General features: G+C 42.5%; 1 long non-coding RNA gene across 2 annotated transcripts in view; it reads right to left on the bottom strand.

Annotated features, from left to right (window-relative positions):
* Window positions 1-13,642, bottom strand: part of LOC147105957 (uncharacterized) — a 49,998-nt gene that overhangs the window by 33,696 nt on the left and 2,660 nt on the right. The window contains exons 2-3 of one of the 2 annotated variants that reach the window (XR_015081308.1): window positions 6,534-7,442; window positions 1,783-1,961 (exon numbers count right to left, since the gene is read on the bottom strand). This is a non-coding gene — a long non-coding RNA (uncharacterized LOC147105957). Of the gene's footprint in view, window positions 1-1,782; window positions 1,962-6,533; window positions 12,049-13,642 lie in introns of those variants that run through there. The other variant, XR_015081307.1, reaches the window with a different exon arrangement.

The raw sequence follows: 13,642 nt of genomic DNA, 5'->3' as shown, positions 1-13,642 counted from the left end.
ACCATGGGGAAGTCGGCGATCCTGGCAAATCCGACTGCACGCTGCTCCTGCCTCTCTAGGGTCATGGGGAAGGAGATGAATTGGTGTCTCCTTGCGAAAAGGTCATCGGTGACCTGCCGGATGCAGCGATGCACGGCGAACTGGGAGATGTTCGCTATGTCCCCAGCAGCGGCTTGGAAGGAGCCGCTTGCATAAAAGTTCAGAGCCACCGTGGCCTTCACTTCCACCGACAGAGACGTCCTGCACATCAGCTGTGGACGCAGATCTCTGTGAAGCAGCTGGCAGATCTCTGCAATCACCTCCCTTCTGAAGCGCAGCCTCTTAACACAATGCGCGGCAGTCATGGTGAGATAGGACACCTGCTGGCGGTATTCCCTGAGTGGGTAAGGCCTACGTTGCCGACGCCTGATGGCCCCTCTGCATCTAGGCATGGCTGCCCCTCTCACACAGCGTCTGCGAGCCTTTCGCACATAATGCTGAAACTGAGGGTTGGAACCCCATGCAGCCCCCATAATATACTTGCAAACAGTGAAATCACAATGAGTCAAATTTCCAAGCTCTGGCCAGAAGCCAAAAATACCTCTCCTACGTTGTCCCAAATCAGTAAGGTCTGTTCCTTGGTCTCTGTCCAGAAATCCAAAGCACTAAAGTCATTGCAGCAAAATGGCTGGCCTTTATAGTCCAGTCTGAGTGCCCTTTAATTAGCGCTCCCCGAGGCCCGCAGGGCCTCTGCTGCGTTCGACTTCACAGTTCTTAACAGCGCCACGCCCACATTGGGCGGGCGCCACTGAAGTTCCGGTTTGGGGCGCACAAACAGCGTTGCACGACGAAATGACGTCATAAGCTGCGCGCGCAGCTGAGCGGGCGCAAACACTTTGCGCCGGCGCTAAATGTCAACTGAAGTTGGGCGTAGGTGCAGATCGGCCTGCGCCAGGGCGCTAAGTGCCTAGCGCTCGAAATCTACCCCTCTTATGGCGCTAACGGCTGGCGAACGCAACTGAATTTCTGGGCCCATGTGTTTTATTTGTCTCAGCACAAATGTTAATAACTTCCATGTCAGTAAAACTTTAAGTTTCTCTTTTTTCATCGGTGTCCCCATCTTCTTTCTCTTTGTTTATCCTTTAGTTTTGCCAATTTTCTTCCCCCTAATTTTGTCACCTGCTCCTGTAGATTTTCGTTTTAATTTCCTCGGTCTTTTGAATGACCATTACTAATTGGTGTACCAATAAAACTCCCGCTTTCTTTGTCTTACTTCCCTTTTGTGTCTCCCACCATTCTCATTGGTACACTGGTACCTTAGACGGATCCCATCCATCCTTTTTCATCTTATCTATCAAACCTTTCTGATCGTCAGCATACAGCCAACTCAATGAGCCCGGCGGTCCCCAATCTGGGCCTCCGCCTTCTGTCATAATGTATTATTTTTGATACTAGACTACCGCGTTCCGGTCCTCCCTAGTAACTCGTTCTCAGAGGTCTACCTATCATCCACCACTAGTGATGGCGGTCCTGACTTGTAACTATCTCGCTGTCAGAGGTGATTATTTCACTTGTAGCCGTTAATACATTAATACCATACGTCGCGTCCTGCAATACAACAGAGAGACTTTTAGTCTGTCTCGGATTCCCAACTAACTCTGGCCTTCATGTGGGGCCCAATTGCCCTCTTAATTCCGGCTCAGTATGGGTCCTCGAGACATTTACATTCCGAAATAACACATCAGATGTCAATCAACTTAACCACTATTCAAACTTATCCACTATTTAAACTGCATCTCTCACCCGTCACGGATACCAGATTCTTTTGGTACTGCGTCGCTGTCACACCGCCCTTCTGAGTGATCCAATTTCTGGACGGTCAAGATTTGACTACTCGCCCCGTTCACTGGTGCAGGTGGTCTTCCAGTTCTGAAGTACCCTGCTCGCAGCGCCAACTTGTTGTGGTGAAAATAAATTTGCATCTAAACCGTGTAAAAGTAAAAAGATGCAGTTTATTGAAAAAAAACAAACAGAAAACATAAGAACATAAGAAATAGGAGCAGGAGTAGGCCAATCGGCCCCTCAAGCCTGCTCCGCCATTCAATAAGATCATGGCTGATCTGATCCTAACTGCCAATCCACGATCACAGAACCATCTCCTGCATCTAACAGAATTAGACACATGAAATAGGAGCAGGATCAGGCTACACGGCCCTTGGGCCCGCTCCGCTACCCACAGGGCCATGACTGATCCAAACCTAGACTCATGTCCAAATTCCTGCCCGCTCCCCGTAACCCTTAATTCCCTTTACTTCTAGGAAACTGTCTATTTCTGTTTTAAATTTATGTAATGATGTAGCTTCTACAGCTTTTTGGGGCAGCATGTTCCAGGGACCTACCACCCTCTGAGTGAAGTAGTTCCTCCCCATCTCAGTTTTGAAAGAGCAGCCACTTATTCTAAGACTATGCCCCCTAGTTCTAGTTTCACCCATCATCGGGAACATCTTCCCTGCATCCACCCGATCCAACCCCTTCACAATCTTATATGTTTCAATAAGATCGCCTTTCGTTCTTCTGAACTCCAATGAGTAGAGTCCCAATCTACTCAACCTCTCCTCATATGTCCATCCCCTCATCCCCGGGATTAACCGAGTGAACCTTCTTTGTACTGACTCGAGAGCAAGTATGTCCTTTCTTAAGTATGGACACCAAAACTGTACGCAGTATTCCAGGTGCGGTCTCACCAATACCTTGTACAACTGAAGCAATACCTCCCTATTTTTATATTCTATCCCCCTAGCAATGAAAGCCAACATTCCATTGGCCTTCTTAATCACTTGCTGCACCTGCATACTAACCTTTTGAGTTTCGTGCACCAGGACCCCCAGATCCCATTGTACTTCAGTACTTTCCAGTTTCTTGCCATTAAGATAATAACTTGCTCTACGATTTTTCCTGCCAAAGTGCATAACCTCACACTTTCCAGTATTGTATTCCATCTGCCAAATCTCTGCCCACTTACTTAGCCTGTCTATGTCCCCTTGAAGGTTTTTTACGTCCTCCTCACTGACTACTTTCCCCCCCATCTTAGTATCATCTGCAAACTTTGATATGTTACACTCGGTCCCCTCCTCCAAATCATTAATATAGATTGTAAAGAGTTGGGGACCCAGCACTGACCCCTGCGGAACACCACTAGTTACTGATTGCCAGTCTGAGAATGAACCATTTATCCCAACTCTCTGCCTTCTGTTAGATAGCCAATCCTCTATCCATGCCAGAATATTACCCCCAATCCCGTGATTTTTTATCTTAAGCAATAATCTTTGTGTGGCACCTTGTCAAATGCCTTTTGGAAGTCTAAATACACTACGTCCACTGGTTCCCCTTTATCCACCCTATATGTTACTTCCTCAAAGAACTCCAGCAAATTTGTCAAACATGACTTTCCCTTCATAAAACCATGCTGACTTTGTCCTATTAAATGATGATTATCCAAATGCCCTGTTACTGTCTCCTTAATAATGGACTCCAAAATTTTACCTACCACAGATGTTAGGCTAACCGGTCTATAGTTTCCAGCCTTCTGTCTACTGCCCTTTTTAAATAAGGGTGTTACATTAGCAGTTTTCCAGTCTGCCGGGACCATTGCCGAGTCCAGGGAGTTTTGGAAAATTATTACCAATGCATCCACAATCCCTGCCGCCACTTCCCTCAAGACCCTAGGATGTAAGCCATCAGGTCCAGGTGATTTATTCGCCTTGAGTCCCATTATTTTACCGAGTACCACTTCCTTAGTGATTTTGATCGTGTTTAGCTCCTCCCCCCCTTTAGCCCCCTGTTTGTCCAATGTTGGGATATTCTTAGTGTCTTCTACTGTAAAGACTGATATAAAATATTCATTCAGTGTTTTTGCCATCTCCATATTTCCCACCATTAATTTCCCGGTCCCATCCTCTAAGGGACCAACATTTACTTTAGCCACCCTTTTTCTTTTTATATAACTATAAAAACTCTTACTATCTGTTTTTATATTTTTTGCTAATTTACTTTCATAATCTATCTTCCCTTTCTTAATCAATCTTTTTGTTATTTTTTGCTGTCTTTTAAAGTTTTCCCAAACCTCTATCCTCCCACTAGATTTGGCTACCTTATATGCCCTTGTTTTTAGTCAAATACTATCCTTAATTTCTTTACTTAGCCACGGATGGCTGTCTTTTCTTTTACACCCTTTTCTTCTCAGTGGAATATATATTTTTTGGAAGTTGTAAAATAACTCCTTAAATGTACACCACTGATCATGTATCGTCTTACCCTTTAATCTATTTTCCCAATCCACTCTACTCAATTCCGTTCTCATACCTTCATAGTCTCCTTTATTCAAGCTTAGCACGCTTGTTTGAGATCCAACCTTCTCACCCTCTAATTGAATATGGAATTCAACCATGTTATGGTCACTCATTCCAAGGGGATCCTTTACTAGGACATTTTTAATTAATCCTGTCTCGTTACACAGGACCAAATCTAAGGTTGCTTGCCCCCTGGTCGGTTCAGTTACATACTGCTCAAGAAACCCATCCCTAATACACTCAATGAACTCGTTCTCAAGGCAGCCCTGCCCAATTTGATTTGTCCAATATGGTAGTTAAAATCCCCCATAATTACAGATGTTCCCTTATTACAAGCCTCAACTATTTCCTGATTGATACTCCATCCAACAGAGTTGCCACAGTTCAGAGGCCTATGGACTACGCCCACTAGTGTTTTTTTCCCCTTATTATTCCTTACCTCCACCCAAACTGTTTCATTGTCCTGATCTTTTGACCCAATATCCTTTCACTGTATTACAGTGATTCCTTCCTTTATAAACATAGCCACCCCACCTCCCCTTCCTTCCTGCCTGTCCTTCCTGATCGTTAAATAACCTGGTATGTTTAATTCCCAGGCATTGTCACCCTGCAGCCATGTCTCTGTAATGGCCACAAGATCATACCCATATGTAGTTATTTGTGCCATTAACTCATCTATTTTGTTACGAATGCTACGTGCATTCAGATAGAGAACTTTCAAAGATGTTTTGTGACACTTAGTTCCTGCTTTTGCCCTTTGTATTACTTTACCTTTTACTCCATACCTTCTGCCCCTTCCTGACATGCTCTGGTTTTTAATTTCCCCACTGCGACCTAAGTCGATGACCTTCTCTGTTGTCATTTGTATTATTTGCTCTCTAGGAACCTCCCCCCCACTAGTTAGTTTAAAGCCCTCTCTACAGCCCTAGTTATATGATCCGCCAGGACTCTAGTCCCAGCACTGGCCAAGTGAAGCCCGTCCCAACTGAACAGCTCCCTCCTGCCCCAGTACTGGTGCCAGTGTCCCAGGAAGCAAAACCCATTTCTCCCACACCAGTCTTTGAGCCACGCATTTAACTCTCTAATTTTATTTGTCCTAGCCAAATTCGCTCGTGGCTCAGGTAATAATCCAGAGATTATTACCCTTGTGGTTCTGCTTTTTAATTTGACCCCTAGCTGCTCAAACTCCCTCAGCAGAACCTCCTTCCTTGTCCTATCTATGTCGTTGGTACCAACATGGACCACAACAACTGGATCCTCTCCCTCCCACTCCAAGTTTCTCTCCAGTCCAGAGGAGATGTCCTTAACCCTGGCACTGGGCAGGCAACACAGCCTTCGGGACTCTCGCTCTCGGCTGCAGAGAACTCTATCTATCCTCTGGGAGAAGTGTCTCAGACCCCGCGGTCTGTGCGAGCACCTTCTCGTTCTCTCTTGGTTGGTACAGCTTTTTATTCTATTTTCATCCAATCACATTGTATTGCAATAATCACCTGATCACATTGTATTACAATAATCACCTGATCACATGGATTCTTTTCAGTATTAATAAAGGTTAGTTACATCTTACTATGCCTTTGGTTACAGGTCAAATTCCCATGACCCCTATATTCTGCTGTGTCTACAAATTTTAGCTAAAGCAGCACATTTCTTATCGCTTAACACACATTCTGTCTTGTCCCACAGCTGCATCTTATCTCTGTTTTGCAAAGTTTCTCTACACACTGTCCTTTGTGCAAAACTAGCGAAAGTAGCACAAAAGTCTTTTTCACATGAGAAAGTCTTTTTCATAAAAGAAAGTTGTTATTCTGAGAGGGTTCATTTTAACCCCTTCAGTCCCTCCTGTTGGTCCTGCACCAAATTTAGATTTTGGCTAGGGATACCAACTTCTCTTCTACTTTTACCATCCCCAGGATTACTCCTAACTGATGGCTTAAACTTAGTACCTAAGTTCGTCTTTCCCCTCTGTCTATCTTGTTGTGCTAGGCGTGGTAGTCTGTGCAAATGACTAAAGAACTTTACATGTATGTTACTATCGCTATCAGTTCATTATCCCGCATTAACTGTTCGGTTTCTGGCTTAATATTGATTATATCAACTGTAGCAACCGGCACTATTCGGGACACAGCTGCCCTACAGCATGCTTTCAGAACCGTCATTATAACACAAAATAATACTGCAACTATAGTGACAATTGTAAGTCCTTACCATTTCTATTTGTCTTTTGATGCTTGATATTCGACCTTGCTGGCATTTGTGCTATCTTTTTCCGCTTGCCTGTTGTCAGTCCCTGGTCTAAGAATTAAAACCCATCTTTGAATCTAATAGTTATTTCTTTATTGACTTCTCACAATCGGCTGTTGACTAATCTAGCCAGCTCTTATTGCTCTCTCAACTTGGGCGTTAGTTAGTAGGGAGTCTTGAAGATTTCTCCCTTCCTTACAGTCCATTCCTTTGAGGAGAAGGAGCAACCTCTGACCCCTTACTCAAATTCAATTCACTGTTCCGGTGTTCCAATTCTGCCCCACCTGGGACCCCTCTGTTTCTTCTATCTTTCCTGATGTTACCCCGCCTGGGGTCTCCTCTACATTGCTTCGGATCTTCTCTTTCGGTGTGCTCAATTAATATGTTAGTGCTTGTCAGTCATGGGCATGAGTACCCAATTGGCTTATGTATCAAAGTCTTACTACACACGTTACATATATCAAATACACTAGCATTACAAGTTGGATAACTACCACAGCATGTGAAATAATACAAACCTAAGGGTGTGCTGATGTATTAAGCCCAATACCCAATCAATGTGAGTTGTCCCCTATGCTGTCAATTTCAATATCTATTCTCGAGTTGTCTTGCTCCAAAACATAAAAATGCTTTAAGGAGGAGTTCAGTCGCATCATGAGCTCACTGAAACCCACAAACAACAGGGGAATGTCATATCCGAGTATCTGAATTGTGCCACATAATTGTGTAGCTCATACTTAAAAACGTGTTGGTTGATGAGACAGGTCCTGTTAGACCCGTAAAGCATGGTAATTGCAGTAGTAGTGACACAGGAGGCACCACTAAAATCACCTCATACTGGATTCATACTGGTTTTTCCCCACGCTCTGTTACCTACAAAACACAATTATTACAGTCACAGTTAAATTCAGTCTTACAATCATATCAAATACATTACAGTTCAACATCTAATCAACAAATCATGGATTTAAAAGATTCTCCAGATCTCTCTTTTGCTCGTATCCATCTTGTGGATAATTCTTACTAATCATGATTTCTCCTTAGCCCTCGATTGTACCAATCCAGATCCCATGCAACTCTCCACTTCAACTTTAATCCCTCTAACAGGTACCCATGTGTTTAACTCTATTCTGATTGTTTCATTAATTAGATAGTTTCTCAATGGAGTATGCTTTAAAAGTTGTCTCGCTCTCCTGAGCCACATTACCCCTTTCATGTCTTGCTGTTGTCAAGTAACTGAGCATGTCTGAGACCTGTTCTTCAGTGCAGATTCACCATACATTCCTGGATGGCAATTACCTCATATGTAACAAATCACATTTGCACACTCATGCCGGTATCTCAATATCATGCCACACATGCCATTCGATACAAGCCTTTCTCGGACTTTCAGGTATCTTATCAAAAGATTGTAGTCGTCTAATGGCTGAATACTTTTTCAAGGTCTTACTTGCTGCTATTTAAGCTTTGAGCTGAGCTCTTGGCCCTCTGCCTGTAACCTGGCCACTTCAGCCTGCTTGATTTCAAGCTGATTTTTAGCAGTAACTAGCCCTACATTAATCTCTTCCATTTCTTTCTCCTGAAGTGCTCTTTCCTGTAGTTGTGCTTTCACTAATGCAGTTTTCTCAGCTATTAGGCTCTCCAAAAGCATAATCTGTTGCTTAAAGTTATTCTCAAGATTCAACTTTTCTTTTTCCACGGTCTCTATTGTTGCCTGACTTTTCTCAATGTTTTCCGAAAACTGCTTTAACCTGTCAACTTTTTCAAGTAAAGCATCTTCCTTTTCAGCTAGAAGGGAGGCAAGAGAATTTTCATTCTGCTTTGACTTCATTAATTTATTCTCCAAGTCTGAAACCAGTTCTTCCTTGGTCTGGCAATCTACCTGGAGATTTAGTAAGCAGTCGTTCAAATTATTTTCTTCTTGTTTCAGGTCATCGAGTTCAGACTGATTTTATTTTCAGTTTTGTTTCTGCTCTTTTAAACTGCCTGAGAGCATTTTGCAAGTTCTCATTCAGTAGTGTAATTCTCCTGTTTTAATTTTACAATCTCAATCACTTTCCTTTAATTACCATTCATATCTTATTCATGAGTCCTGGAAAAACTTTACTGTCCAGTACAATATTTAAGATAGAAAACATAGATCAAACATTCTCACTTGATCCAAGTTATTAACACATTTTATTATCATTATTTTTAGAGGATCTTTTATTTTCCCAAAAGTAACCAAATATATAGTGCCTGAGTCCATTTTGTCATTTCAAAATTATCCCAAAATCCAAATAGCAGTACAGTTGAACTGACAGGTTTTGTCAATATTCAATTTCATCTCTATCAATTTATCTTCCATTTCCAATTTCAGAAACAAGTGATTCTTAGGCTAGATAGCTTAAACAGTGTTTTTAACATTAGAGACAGAAGTGCTGCAATTAGTTTACAAGGTAACTTCCATATAACAAAAGAAAGAAGGGAATCCATTGTGACTCTGCTTAGAGCCCAAGGGGTTAATTTATCAAATCTTAATTTTCCCTCTGTCACTGTGGTGAAATAATAACTTAAAATTAAGAAACGTAAATTTAATAATGTCCAATATCTTTAGATTTCATACTAAAGTTGTTGCTTGGTGAACTTAAACAGCTGTCAGTGGAAAGGGTTAACTCCTTTGCAGGATTTTTAAGAAGGTGGAGCAAAACATTATCAAATGCACGCAACTGCGTCAATTCACGTAAATCAAAAAAAAGAACTTTCCTGATCGAAAGACAGTTGTGTTTTCACACTTTAACTAAACACGAACACGGAGGTAATATGGACAGTGAAGAAGGACGGGATTGAGCAAAGTTCACAAGCTAAGTAAGTCTTTGTAAGGAACTCTGTAACTATCGGATGTTCTTGCGGAGCGGAGTTATCTTATTCAATGCGGTCTACACAAATTTACACCAACCAAAATTTCACTGTGGCCACAATGAAAGTCTGGTTTTAATAGGTTAATTAATCTCATAACTCCAATTTAATCCAGATCTTGTAAACATTCAAATTAATTTTCTTCCAAGCACATTGGCAACTGTAACTTAAGGCAGAAGCTTATCTTTTGTAAAACTATGGACAGAGAAACAAAACAAAATAGCACATTCTTGCAGAAAACAGTAAATTACATCATATTTTCTTATCAAATCAAACTGCTTTAGAAGATTTCACCACAGCAACCGTGACTCCAAGGTTAAATCTTAGACTGAAACTTAATCTTTTATTAAACAAACTTTTTGTTGCTCTTCTCAGTTTTTACACACCAGCTAAACTTAAATTAGTTCAAAGTTTTTTTCAATTCTTGGAGCACAATCTTATTCGCACATGCTTCCAAAATCCAAGACAAAACAAACGTTTTTAAACGTGTTATGTTCATTAATAATTAGTCGTTTTTATTAAGAACAGCTAGCTTTTGCGAGACACTTTATTGAGCACATGTGGACTAGGTACAGTATCTGTAGAGGCATCCATCTTGACTGCTGCCTTGTGGGTAGCCTAGTGCATTGTGGGTAGCCCACTCTTATATACATACAGCACCACCTAGTGTACCATTCCAGAATGACAGGTTACTGATCATTACATCCCCCTTTCGTTGAGGTTAAACAAAATCAGTATCAATCAATATCAATCAATAACAACATAAACATCTTCAACAGTCAATACATTTTCAATGTAGTTTTCTTTGTACTCAAAGATTAAGTCTATCAGGCTTTTTTACTTCACGTGTGGATCTTCTCAGCACAGGTAAGTCTGATGTGTTTTCATGAGAGCCTGTATGTGTATTTGTGTTAGATTGTTCTGGTGGTGAGTGACAAGATTCAGTTGCGGCCAAAGATGTGCGGGTTAGGTTGATTGGCTATGATAAATTGACCCTTAGTGTTAGGGGGATTAAGTACGTGGGGTTACGGGGATAGGGTGGGATATGTGTTGATGTAGGGGTTACGGGGATCGGGTGGGATATGTGTCGGTGCAGGCTCGATGGGCCGAAATGGCCTCTATCTGCACTGTGGGGTTTCTGTGATTCTGTGATTGTCATCGATTTGCTCTTCGATAGTCTCTTGTGTTTTTAGGAGGGAATGGCGGTTCCTCCTGAGAATCTGTCCTTCCTCAGTTCTAACAGTGTATGACCTTGGTCCTACTTCCTCAAGAACTGTAGCTTTCCTGTTCCATGCACCGGATCCTCAATCCTGACAACATCATCCCTTGTCAATGGTTTCAGAGTTTTGGATGACTTGTCATAGTATCACAGAATCACAGAAACCCCACAGTGCAGATAGAGGCCATTTCGGCCCATCGAGCCGACACATATCCCACCCGATCCCCGTAACCCATACACCAACACATATCCCACTCTATCCCCGTAACCCCACGTATTTAATCCCCCTAACACTAAGGGTCAATTTATCATAGCCAATCAACCTAACCCGCACATCTTTGGACTGTGGGAGGAAACCGGAGTGCCCGGTGGAAACCCACGCAAACACGGGGAGAATGTGCAAACTCCACACAGACAGTCACCCGAGGCCAGATTCGAACCCGGGTCTCTGGCGCTGCGAGGCAACAGTGCTAACCACTATGCCACCGTGCCACAGTATGATTTCTGTTTCAGCTTTAACAGTTGAAGTCTCTGTCTCAGTTCCTTACACTGCTTTTCTTTTGCACAGCAGGGTAGCGTGGTACGCAACTTGCAACCCATTAGGAGTTCAGCAGGTGAAGAACCAGAGTCTAAAGGTGAGGCTCGGTAGGTCAGCAGGGTGAGATACGGATCAGACTTGCTTTCTGTCACTTTCTTCAGTAGCTGCTTGAGAACTTGAACACATTTCTCTGCCTTACCATTCGACTGAGCATACAAAGGACTGGATGTGATGTGTTGAAAGTCATAATGTGCTGCAAACTGTTGCCACTCTTTACAGTTGAAGCACGGACCATTGTTCCTAATGGCAATCCTGGGAATTCCATGTCTGGTGAAGATGGATTTCACATGCATTATGAAACTGCTTGCTGTGGTGCTTGAGAGCAGCACCATCTCAGGATAGTTAGAATAGTAGTCAATCACTATTAGATAGTCTTTACCATTTAAATGAAAAAGGTCCATACCAACCTTTTGCCATGGTGCTGTTGGTATGTCAGCTACTATCATTGGTTCCTTTGCTTGTTTGTTTTGGTGTTTCTGACATGTCTCACATTTGCCTATCATGTTCTCAATGTCCTTATTTATGCCAGGCCAATAAACAGTGTCTCTTGCTCTCCTTTTGCATTTTTCAATTCCGAGGTGTCCCTCATGAATCCTTTTGAGCATGTCTTGATGTAGAGCCTGTGGAATGACTATTCTGTTCTGTTTTAGTAGTAGTCCACTTGCGACACTCAATTCTGACCTTATGTGAAAATATTTTGGACAGGAACCTTTTGGCCAACCATGATGAATGTTCTCTATTACTGTTTGTAATACTGTATCTTTTACTGTTTCTTCTGCTATTTGCTTTGATTTTGTGTCTGACATGGGCAGCGCAGCAGTGACCATACTCACATGAACATCCACGTCTTCTTCAGTAGAGCTCACATGACTCATTGTGGGTGCTCGGGATAGTGCATCTGCTAACACTATGCATTTGCCTGGTGTGTAGATCAGTTCAAAGTCATATCTTTGCAGCTTCATCATGAGTCGTTGAATCCTTGGAGACATCTCATTCAGATTTTTTTTTTTGATGGCAACCAATGAGCTGTGGTCTGTCTCAACTGTGAAGGTGGGAAGTCCATATATGTAGCCATGAAACTTTTCTAGTCCAACTACCAAGCCTAGACATTCCTTTTCAATCTGGGCGTATTGACACTCAGTATCAGTCATAGACCTGGAGGCATAGGCAACAGGCTTCCAATCTTCACCCTCTGCTTGTAGCAAGACCACACCTAGGCCATCTTTTGATGCATCCATTGACACTTTGATTCTTTTTGTTGGGTCAAAGAAGGTGAGTACAGATGTGGTTGTCAGCACTGTTTTGAGCTTTATCCACTCTTGTTCATGTATTTCTGTCCATGCAAACTCATTTGTTTTACGTAGCAGATCTCGCAGACAGGCTGTCTTGGCTGACAAGTTAGGAATGAACTTTCCAATGAAGTTTATCATCCCCATGATGCGTAGCACTCCTTTTTTGTCAGTGGGTCGGGGCATTTTGAGTATGGCGTTTACTTTTTCCATATCTGGCTCTATTCCTTTACCAGATAGATTATCTCCTAAGAAAGTGACTTTCTGGACGCCAAACTGACACTTGGCTTTGTTGAGCTTCAGTCCATTCCGGCGTATGCTCTGTAGCACTTTAGTCAGTCTCTCATTGTGTTCTTTCAGTGTGGAGCCCCAGATGATGATGTCATCAACATAGACCCGAACTCCTTCCAGACCTTCAATTATGTGTTCCATCGCTCTATGAAAGATTTCAGATGCAGATATTATCCCGAAAGGCATTCTGAGGAAACAATACCTGCCAAATGGTGTGTTGAAGGTACAGTATTTGGTGCTCTCTTCATCCAGTTTTAGTTGCCAAAATCCTTGTGAGGCATCGAGCTTTGTAAAGTATCTGGCACCTGACATTTCACTGGTGATTTCTTCTCGCTTGGGAATCTGGTAGTGTTCACGTTTTATGTTTGCATTTAAGTCCTTTGGATCCATGCATATTCTTAGATCATTGTTCTTTTTCTTTACACATACCATGGAGTTAACCCAGTCTGTTGGCTCTTCGACTTTCCTGATGACTCCTAGTGTGGTCATTCTGTCCAGTTCATTCTTGAGCCGGTCACGCGGGGTGCTGGAACTCTTCGTGGAGCATGTACCACTGGCTGAGCATCCTCCTTTAGTTGGATCTTGTAAGTGAATGGTAGAACTCCAAATCCTTTGAACACATCCTGGAAATTATTCACTACAGAATCCACCGAGTCATCTGGTCTGCTTATGGCACAGTTTATACGGTAGACTCTCTTGACCAGTTCTAAGTCCTCACAAGCTTTGTCACCCAGTAGTGAATCAAGTCCTTCAGACACAACAGAAAACATGAGATGAT

Source organism: Somniosus microcephalus, chromosome 16 (assembly GCF_052327205.1).
Source record: "Somniosus microcephalus isolate GS21.2 chromosome 16, FLI_Smic_1.0, whole genome shotgun sequence".
Lineage (NCBI taxonomy): Eukaryota > Metazoa > Chordata > Chondrichthyes > Squaliformes > Somniosidae > Somniosus > Somniosus microcephalus.
Note: the sequence above shows the minus strand (reverse complement) of the source record. Positions and strands in the feature narration are given on the sequence as shown.